At 39.0% G+C, this 11,215-nt stretch overlaps 1 pseudogene; it reads right to left on the reverse strand.

Annotated features, from left to right (window-relative positions):
* Positions 1-258: 258 nt before the first annotated feature.
* Positions 259-2,170, reverse strand: LOC133754040 (SRSF protein kinase 2-like; annotated as a pseudogene).
* Between the last annotated feature and the right edge of the window lie 9,045 nt (positions 2,171-11,215).

The following is an 11,215-nucleotide window of genomic DNA, read 5'->3' on the forward strand; positions in this document are numbered from 1 at the left end:
CACACAGCGCAGGAAACAATGCTTAGAGACCAGAAGAGAGTGGGCAGTGAACTACTTAGCTGAAGACAAAAGACTACCCTTCCCCAGGACCACAGTGCACAGAAAGAAACATCTCAAACAACAGTACCTCAAAGCAAAATAAAGGTCTGAGGATGGAGCCAGCTCATTTGCAATCCTGTTAAAAAAAGAGAGTCATAATTTAGGTCCAATGTACTGGAAAGCATTTGCTAGCACAGAATGTTACATTTGTAGAATTTGCTAAGAATTCAACCACAGATGCCAAAGGCATTTGCTAGCAGAGGCTTGCTTTTCCGGAAACATTTCTAACTTTGGGATCAGGAAATCTGTGAACTGTGCAGCATCTTCATGGAACCAGCCATACCCTTCCACAAGTACATCAAACAGGCTCCAGGGCTTCAGCTTGGTGAAGTGACACAGTTCTCCATGCATGCTGTACTCCAAATGACAGCAGGTATACTGTAACCTGTGCCTATCAAAACCTCTATGAGCCTATACTGCCATGTCTAGATGTCTTCTACAAAGTGTTTATACACCCAACAAGCATTTCCCTGATTAACAATTTTTACTGTAATTTTATCTGCTTCCCAAGGATCCAGGGAGTTCACCAACCAGTCAGCTGTCTGAGTTTTTGTTTTTGGCAAATCTCCAGTACGGGAGGCTGAAATAGTCCTGTTTCTGTCATGGGATGGACTGCTTTCCTCTTGCTTGGTCAGTGGTGATACCTCTGACAAGACAGAGCTGCAGATCACAAGTTCTTAGGGCCCTGAGAACAGGGAAGTAGGAAACTCCAGAAGCTGTGACTCGGGAATTTTATGTTCCATTTGGCAATTCACCATTGAACTGTTCATAGGAGCTGCTATATGTGTAATCACTTTCTGCATTTGGCTCATTAGGGTTATACTCATTGGGATTTGGGCAGTTATCTTCATCATGTTCTTCCTCCTCCTGCTGCTGCTCCAGTGAATAGGGTCCATTCTCTATACAGCTGGTTTTCGGGGACTCTATCTATGTAGGATCTAGGTTTGCAAGATCCTGTTTGACATCTTCATCTTTCTCAATGTTTCCTTTCTTGGCGTCTTCTTTCTTGCCTTGGTCCTCAGCTTCACCGCTTTCCTTTGTGGTCTCCTCCTTGGCAGCCTCCTCCAATCTGACCACTTTTAGTTGCACTTCTGGGTGGTATTCATTATCTTGCTCATTGGAAGATACAGCTGAGGTGATGTTTTCTTCTATTATTTTCCTTCCAGCTCTGCACTCCAGTTATTCTATCTCCTGCAGGGGTTTCTCCAATAATATTGCCTGCCTCTCTTGCTTCTCTTTCAGCTTTTTCTGCTTGTTTTTAGTCATTTTTCCTATAGGTTTTGCTGTGGAGATGTACTTACTGCAGACCCTGAAGGAGGAGGAGCACCTGCTTTCTGCCATTCAGTGGACTTGGCAGCCATTCTTCTCACATTGGAATCATCCACACAGATTAAAATGTTTTCTGGCTTTATGTCAGTGTGAATGATCTTGCATTTACTGTGCAGATAAACTAACCCTTGAAGGACCTGTCAAATGATACTCTTCACACAGCACACTGGGAGGCCTTGATAGTTGGACTTGATGATCCATTTGAGGAGATGGTGGCCAAGCACTTCAGATACTGTGTAGACATGCATTCCATTCATGTCTGAAATCTTGAAGTTGTCGATCAGCTGGACTACCATGTCTGTGGGTCACTGGGATCACTTTCTTGAACACATTTGAAGAATTTTGTTTCATCCAAGACTGTTTCTATATAATCTAAGGCACTTTTATGAGTTTCATAGCAACAGATCTTTTCCAATGCGTATCCCAACACAGCCAGACAGCAGAGAAGTGCCTGCCTCCAGGCTTCCTAATAACATGATAACGGCCATTGAAGAGGTCTCCAATTTTCACTGGATGATAGGCAACTTTGAGGTAGTCCGCAGCGTCCTCTTGCTCCTCATCGTTTGACCCCTTCCTCTGGCTTTGGGGTTGTGAGGTCTGGCAGAGGTGGCGAAGGTGGTGGCAGTGGCAGCGGTCAAGGAAATAAAGGAGCTGTCTGCTGATGCACCGGCTTTTTGGGATGTTTCTCTCTTTTCCGCTTCCATTTTCAGGCCTGAATGGCTAGCACTTTCGCAGAACTCATTGCTACGCAGTGCAAGCGGGGTTGCGGGCTTCATGGTGGTGGCAGCTGCGGAGGTCATGCAGGAGCTGAGGTGAGCCAAGCCAGGCTGGAGCCTCCCCTCGCTCTGCCAGTGGAGGAGGCAGAACTGCGCCTGCGCCTGTGCCTGCACCTGCGCCACCATCACTGCCATGGCCACCACCGCTGCCACTGCTCCAACCCTTTCAATTCTTTTCACGACAATGTATTTGATTACAAAATCATAACAGTGGCTTTATGAAATCACAATGGAAATCTATGATATCACAATTGGTTATGTCATCACAATTGATTGTGATTTCCGAATTGTTGGTTTATGTTTTCATAATAGTTTCATAACTATAGTTCATTATGACAGAACAATTGTTAGTTTGTAACATCATTTTAGGACTTTATGAGATCAGAATATTTGTATGGAAGCATAAAGGTTTCCTGACATCACAATTGATTATTACATCATAATGCTGCTTTATGATTCACAATTGATTATGACATACATTGCTGGTTTATGATATGATTAAGTATGATGTCCAATGATAAATTTATTACCTCATATAGATTTTATGAATTCACAATTGATTATGTTATCACAGTGATAGGTTTATGACAATGGTGCTTTATGATAGCCCAGGTGATTATAAATCAAAAGGAATTTTATGATATCACAATTGATCATTACCTGACAATACAACTTTAAACACCACAGTGGACTTTTATGTCACAAAATATTGGTTCATTACATCATATGCTGTAAACATATATATGACACCACAATTTACTATAACATCATAATTATAGATTGTGGCATAACAATTGATTATCATGAATCACTAGTGTGTTTATGATGCCACAGTGCTTTGAGTGATTTCACAATGATTATGAAATCACAATGGCAGATTTTTATTATGCTCATGATTTATCACATTTCAATTGGTTATGATATCTAAAGGGTTTTTGCATCACAATTGATTAGGACATAAGAATGATAGCTTATCACAATGTTTTATGACATCAAAATATATTTTCAAACCACAATGTTTTTTTCATCACAATTATAACTTCATAATGCTAGTTTTATTACAATACAATCATTGGTTTATGACTTCACAATAGTACATTAATAACTTCACAATACTGCTATATGATTTCACAATGGATTTCATGGAATCACAATTGATTATAAACTCATAATGGTGATATATGACAAGACAACCAATTATGATATCACAATACATCACAACTGATTATGATGTCACAATTGTGGGTTCATGATGCCACAGTGTATTAATGATTTTACTTGTGATTACTTGATTGTGACATAACAGCAGGTTTATGATATCACAATGGTTGGCTTATGGTGTCAAAATATCAGTTTATGGAATCATAATGATTTTTGACACAATAATTAGGTATGATATGACAATGGAGGCTTAAGAAATTGCAGCTATGATATCATAATGATATATTTATGATATCACAAAGCATTTTATGTGTCAGTTGATTACAACATTATTTTTTTTTGTTACTCTATTTATTTTACTGGTTCACAAAATAAAGACATCTCATCCTTTGCATTCTTTTTTTTTTTACTGATTTAATGGTAGTTTTATTTTTAGTTTTCTTTTTTTTTAACATTTATTTAATGAATATAAATTTCCAGTATACAGCTTATGGATTACAATGGCTTCCCCTTCCCATAATTTCCCTCCCACCCGCAACCCTCCCCTCTCCCGCCCCCTCTCCCTTTCCATTCACATCAAGATTCATTTTCAATTCTATTTATACACAGAAGATCAATTCAGTATAAATACTTCAACAGTTTGCACCCACATAGAAACACAAAGTGAAACATACTGTTTGAATACTAGTTATAGCATCAAATCAAAACGTACAGTACATTAAGGACAGAGATCCCACATCAGGAGCAAGTGCACAGTGGCTCCTGTTGTTGACCCAACAAACTGACACTCTAGTTTATGGTGCTAGTAACCACCCTAGGCTGTCGTCATGAGTTGCCAAGGCCATGGAAGCCCTTCAAGTTTACCGACTCTGAAAATATTTAGACAAGGTCATAAAAGACAGAGTGAGGATAGTAACCAATGATCCTAAGAGTGGCCTTAACCAGGTCTGAACAATTATACAGCATTAAGTGGGGAAGAGGACCATCAGTACACACAGGTTGGGAGTAGAGCCATTGGTGGTAGAGTAGAGGTCATGATTACAAAGGAATGAGGCCCAAGTGGACCAGAGAGGGTCCAGAACAAAGGACAGAGTCATCATTAGAGGAGCTAAGAAAGGTGCTGACTAAGCTACAAGTAATTTTTCTGATTGAGAGGCAAATAGAACCTGATAGAAGGGGCTTGATAATAATCTGTTGGGCTTTAGGCCTTGTAAGTTAAGAGGCCCAGACCTATCTATCTCTTCACATGGGGTATATCCTAAGGGAGGTGTGAACCTCCTAGGGGAAGGCACTCTGTTGACTTTCATTACTTGGCTGGCCTGGGAGGAGAGCTGGCCAGGTAAAGGCAGGGGGCATCTCTAACAAGAAATTTACAGTTCTGCCTGCAATGTTGCTGACCCTACTTGGCTGTCCCCTCAACTGCAGTGGTCACTTTGGAAGTTGGGCTTAGTGAAGGGCTTTTCAGCTTGGAGCCAATAAGATCTGTGGCTCTGACCTGGGCATCCTTCGATTCCAGGGCAGGTCCATTTCCAGTGATCCAACTCTTAGCAGAGCTGCCAGGGCTCTTCACAAGCTGACTTCTGCTGAAGCCCAGGCTTGCCACATTGAAAGCCACTGCAGTGGACTGGCCTGTTGGGTCTCCTTGAGGGCAGATCACTGTACAGATCAGCCATTAATAGGCCTGCCACCCATTGCTTCTGATGCCTAGCTTTCTTTTCCTCCTGGTTTGTGTTAAAGCAGACCAGACGATGCAAGTCAAGGGAGTGCCCGTGTCCCATCTCTAATCTTTGGTGGCCTGAACTACAAGTCTATAGTCACAGGCATGTTCTGTAGTAGTTTTTCTAAGGTAGACAATGCCCATGAGGAAAATTATATTCTCACTTTAAAACTTTCTTTCCCTTTGGTCTGAAAGGGAGGTTTTTTTTTTCTACTTACTGTATACTTCGCTGATGGCGATGTGAATCTAGCTATGAGATTATTAGTTAAGTTCTTATTTTGGCTATGCTATTACAGAAAAATGTTAGCCATCTCTTGTAAGGTCTAAAGATTAAATTGTGCATCCTACAGATTCCTTCATAATAGAATTAGTTCCCTACCTTGAAGAGAATAGAGAAGTGAAAGAACAAGTTGGGCTTAGAATAGAGAAATGAGGGAGCAAGTCCTAGATCACTTGCTGACAATAGCAATATTACATGAATACTTAGCAAACCGTTTCAACCCTTAGATAAGAACTTAATAAAACATTTACCGGAAGGTCCAATGCCTTCTATAAATTTTAAGAATCATGTATTTGAAAACACCTCTTAAATATCTAACATAGTGTAGTTTGTTTAACCAGTAAACTTAAGCACAACCATATAAAATGTTTTTAGTTTCTTTCTACCAACAAGTTTAAAACATATGATACACAGATTCAGGTCATACAAATTAAAATGTATCTTTGATTGATTTTAGCAGCTTAAATTTATGGACAATCTTATCTAAAAGCCATTTAAAATAAAACTCTTAATAAAATTTCCCCATGTGGACATACAATATGTACGCACATATAACATAGCATAATAGACCAATATCAAAATCCAAAATATCTGGTTGAAATAAGATTCCTTAAAATCATGACATAACATAGACCAAATCTGATCATTGTTACAAGGTGATTATTCAAGTCTTTGAAAATAAGCACATAGTTAAATAACCCATAGCTCTTCATCTCCTCCCTCTCTTTTTCCACTCTTAGATTTAACAGGGATCACTTTTCAGTTAAAATTTAAACACCTAAGAATAATTGTGTGTTAATTACTGAGTTCAACCAATAGTACTAGAACCACAACAACAAAAACAAATACTAAAAAGGATAAAGTATTACATTGTACATCTAAAGTCAGGACAGGAGCTGATCAGTTCATTGTTGCTTATAGTGTCCATTTCACTTAAAGGGTCTCCCCTTTGGCGCTCAGTTGTCACCGATCAGGGAAAACAAATGGTATTTTTCTCTTTGGGACTGGCTTAATTCACTCAGCATGATGTTTTCCAGATTGCTCCATCTTGTTGCAAATGACCGGGTTTCACTGTTTCTTACTGCTGTATAGTATTCTATGGAGTACATGTCCCATAATTTCTTTATCCAGTCTACTGTTGATGGGCATTTGGGTTGGTTCCAGGTCTTAGCTATTGTGAATTGAGCTGCAATAAACATTAATGTGCAGATGGCTTTTTTATTTGCCAAATTAATTTCCTTTGGGTAAATTCCAAGGAGTGGGATGGCTGGGTTGTATGGTAGGGTTATGTTCAGGTTTCTGAGGAATCTCCAGACAGACTTCCATAGTGGCTTAACCAGTTTGCATTCCCACCAACAGTGGATTAGTGTCCCTTTTTCCCCACATCCTCTCCAGCATCTGTTGTTGGTAGATTTCTGAATGTGAGCCATTCTCACCGGGGTGAGATGGAACCTCATTGTGGTTTTGATTTGCATTTCTCTGATTGCTAGTGATCTTGAACATTTTTTCATGTGTCTGTTGGCCATTTGGATTTCCTCTTTCGAAAAATGTCTATTGAGGTCCTTGGCCCATCTCTTCAGTGGGTTGTTTGTTCTGTTGTTGTGGATTTTCTTGATTTCTTTGTAGATTCTGGTTATCAACCCTTTATCTGTAGTATAGTTTGCAAATATTTTTTCCCATTCTGTTGGTTGCCTCTTCACTTTCCTGACTGTTTCTTTTGAAGTACAGAAACTTCTCAATTTGATGCAGTCCCAAATGTTAATTTTTGTTTTGATTGCCTGTGCTGTTGGAGTATTTTCCAGGAAGTCTTTGCCTGTGCCTATATCTTGCAGGGTTTCTCCAATGCTCTCTAATAATTTGATGGTTTCGGGTCATAGATTTAAGTCTTTAATCCATGTTGAGTGAATTTTTCTGTAAGGTGATAGGTATGGGTCTTGCTTCAAGCTTCTGCACGTGGAAATCCAATTTTCCCAGCACCATTTATTGAATAGACTGTCCTTATTCCAGGGATTAGATTTGGATCTTTGGTCAAATATAAGTTGGCTGTAGATGTTTGGATTGATTTCTGGTGTTTCTATTCTGTTCCATTGGTCTATCCATCTGTTTCTGTACCACTACCATGCTGTTTTGATAACAACTGCCCTGTAGTATGTCCTAAAATCAGGTATTGTGATGCCTCCAGCTTTGTTTTTGTTGTACAGGATTGCTTTGGCTATTCGAGGTCTTCTGTGTCTCCATATGAATTTCAGCATCATTTTTTCCAGATCTGAGAAGAAGGTCTTCGGGATCTTGATGGGTATTGCATTGAATGTATAAATTGCTTTTGGGAGAATAGACATTTTGATGATATTGATTCTTCCAATCCATGAGCATGGAAGATTTCTCCATTTTTTGGTATCCTCTTCTATTTCTTTCTGTAAGGTTTTGTAGTTTTCATCGTAGAGATCATTAACGTCTTTGGTTAAGTTTATTCCAAGGTATTTGATTGTTTTTGTAGCTATTGTGAATGGCATTGATTTCAGAAGTTCTTCCTCAGCCGTGGCATTGCCTGTGTATACAAAGGCTGTTGATTTTTGTGCATTGATTTTATATCCTGCTACTTTGCCAAACTCTTCGATGAGTTCCAGCAGTCTCTTAGTAGAGTTCTTTGGGTCCCCTAAATAAAGAATCATATCATCTGCAAAGAGGGATAGTTTGAGTTCTTCCTTCCCAATTTGTATCCCTTTAATTTCTTTTTCTTGCCTAATAGCTCTGGCCAAAACTTCCAAAACTATATTGAATAGCAGTGGTGAGAGAGGGCATCCCTGTCTGGTACCAGATCTCAGCGGAAATGCTTCCAACTTTTCCCCATTCAATAGGATGTTGGCCGTGGGTTTTTCATATATTGCTTTGATTGTATTAAGGAATGTTCCTTCCATACCCAGTTTGCTTAGAGTTTTCATCATGAAAGGGTGTTGTATTTTATCAAATGCTTTCTCTGCGTCTATTGAGAGAATCATATGGTTTTTCTTCTGCAGTCTGTTAATGTAGTGTATTACGTTGATTGTTTTGCGAATGTTGAACCATCCCTGCATACCGGGGATGAATCCCACTTGGTCTGGGTGGATGATCTTTCTGATGTGTTGTTGCATTCTATTGGCCAGAATTTTATTGAGTATTTTTGCATCTATGTTCATCAGGGATATTGGTCTGTAATTCTCTTTCAATGTTGCATCTCTTTCTGGCTTAGGAATTAAGGTGATGGTGGCTTCATAGAAAGAATTTGGGAGGATTCCCTCTTTTTCGATTGCTCTGAATAGTTTGAGAAGAATTGGAGTTAGTTCTTCTCTAAATGTCTGGTAGAACTCAGCAGTGAATCCATCTGGCCCTGGGCTTTTCTTTGTTGGGAGGGCCTTTATTACTGCTTCAATTTCTGTGTCATTTATTGGTCTGTTTAGGTTTTCTCTGTCTTCCTGGCTCAATTTAGGAAGGTTGTATGTGTCCAAGAATCTGTCCATTTCTGATAGATTTCCCTGTTTGCTGGCATACAAGTCCTTGTAGTAATTTCTGATGATTCTTTTTATTTCTGTGGCGTCTGTTGTTATGTTTCCTTTTTCATCTCTGATCCTATTGATTTGGGTCTTTTCTCTTCTTTTTTTAGTTAGTTGGGCCAATGGGGTGTCAATTTTGTTTATTTTTTCAAAAAACCAGCTCCTCGTTTGGCTGATTTTTTGTAATGTTTTTTTGGATTCAATCCTGTTGATTTCTTCTCTGATTTTAATTATTTCTCTTCTCCTACTGGGTTTGGGTTTGGTTTGCTGCAGATTTTCTAGATCCTTGAGATGACTTGAAAGCTATTTGGTGCCTTTCCAATTTCTTGATGTAGGCACCTATTGATATAAATTTTCCTCTTAACACTGCTTTTGTTGTATCCCATAGGTTTTGGTATGTTATGCTGTTATCCTCATTTACTTCCAGAAAATTTTTGATTTCTCTTTTAATTTCTTCTATGACCCATTGTTCATTCAGGAGCATGTTGTTCAGTCTCCATGTGTTTGCACGTGCTCTAGGGATTCCTGAGTTGCCAATTTCCAATTTCATTCCTTTGTGGTCTGAGAAGCTGCATGGTATGATTCTAATTCTTTTGATTTGCTGAGACTTGCTTTATGGCCTAGTATGTGGTCAATCCTAGAGAGGGTTCCATGTACTGCTGAGAAGAATGTAAAGTCCTTAGATGTAGGATGAAATGTTCTGTAGATATCTGTTAGATCCATTTGGGCTATAGTGTCATTTAAATCTACTGTCTCCTTGTTGATCTTCTGTCCTGTTGATCTGTCTATCTCTGAGAGTGGAGTATTGAAGTCCCCCAGTACTATTGTATTGGGGTCTAAGTCTCCCTTTAAGTCCCTTAACAAGTCTTTTAAATAAGCTGGTGCCCTGTAATTAGGTGCATATACATTGATAATCGTTATATCTTCCTGTTGAATGGATCCCTTAATCATTAAATAGTGCCCCTCTTTGTCTCTCCTAACAGTTTTTGTGGTAAAGTTTATGTTGTCCGATATTAAGATGGCTACGCCCGCTCTCTTTTCATTTCTGTTGGCGTGGTATATCTTTTTCCAGCCTTTCACTCTCAGCCTGTATGGATCATTGTTGGATAGATGAGTTTCTTGTAAGCAGCAAAAGGATGGGTTTTGTTCCTTAACCCAATCAGCCAATCGGTGTCTTTTAACTGGACAGTTCAAGCCATTAACATTCAATGTGACTATTGAGAAGGAGTAACTTTGCCCTGCCATTAGCCAAAGATACTTTCTAATATATGGTTTGCGATTCCTGTGATCTTTTGGTGTGAGGTTTCCTACCTTTACCTTCTTTCATATTGGTGACCGTGTTTCTGTGTTTCTGTTTGTAACACATCTTTAAGCATCTTTTGCAGGGCTGGGCGAGTGGCGACAAATTCTTTCAATGTCTGTTTGCTGTGAAAGGTCTTTATTTCACCTTCATTTATAAATGAGAGCTTTGCAGGATATAATATTCTGGGCTGGCAGTTTTTCTCTCTTAGCACCTGGGCTATGTTTTGCCATTCTCTCCTAGCTTGTAGGGTTTCTGAAGAGAAATCAGCTGTGAGTCTAATTGGAGATCCTCTGAGAGTAATCTGGCATTTCTCTCTTGCACATTTTAGGATCTTTTCTTTGTGTTTCACTGTGGTGAGTTTGATTACGACGTGTCGTAGTGAGGATCTCTTTTGGTCACATTTATTAGGGGTTCTATGAGCTTCCTGTATTAGGATGTCCCTGTCTTTCTCCAAACCTGGGAAATTTTCTGCTAGTATCTCACTAAAAAGGCCTTCTAATCCTTTCTCCCTCTCCATGCCTTCAGGTACTCCTAGAACCCGAATGTTGGTTTTTTTAAGAGTATCCTGTAGATTCCTGACAGTATTTTTTAGATTTCTGATTTCTTCTTCTTTTCTTTGATTTGATTGTTTCCTTTCCTGTTCTCTGTCTTCTAAATCTGATATTCTCTCTTCTGCTTCGCCCATTCTGTTTTTAAGACTCTCTAATGTGTTTGTCATTTGATCTATTGAATTCTTCATTTCATTATGATTTCTCATCATTATCACCATTTCCTGTTCCACTAGTTGTTTCATTTCATTTTGATTCCTCCTTAATATTTCATTTTCACGAGAGAGATTTTCTACCTTGTCCATTAAGGATTTCTGTAGTTCAAGAATTTGTTTTTGAGAACTTCTTAATGTTCTTATCAATTTTTTGAGATCTGCTTCTTGTATTTCTTCAATCTCCTCATCTTCATAATCTTGAATTGGGGTGTCTTTTTCATTTGGGGGTGTCATAGTGTCTTCCTTGTTCTTGTTAC

Source organism: Lepus europaeus, chromosome Y, assembly GCF_033115175.1.
Source record: "Lepus europaeus isolate LE1 chromosome Y, mLepTim1.pri, whole genome shotgun sequence".
NCBI classification, from domain to species: Eukaryota; Metazoa; Chordata; class Mammalia; order Lagomorpha; family Leporidae; genus Lepus; species Lepus europaeus.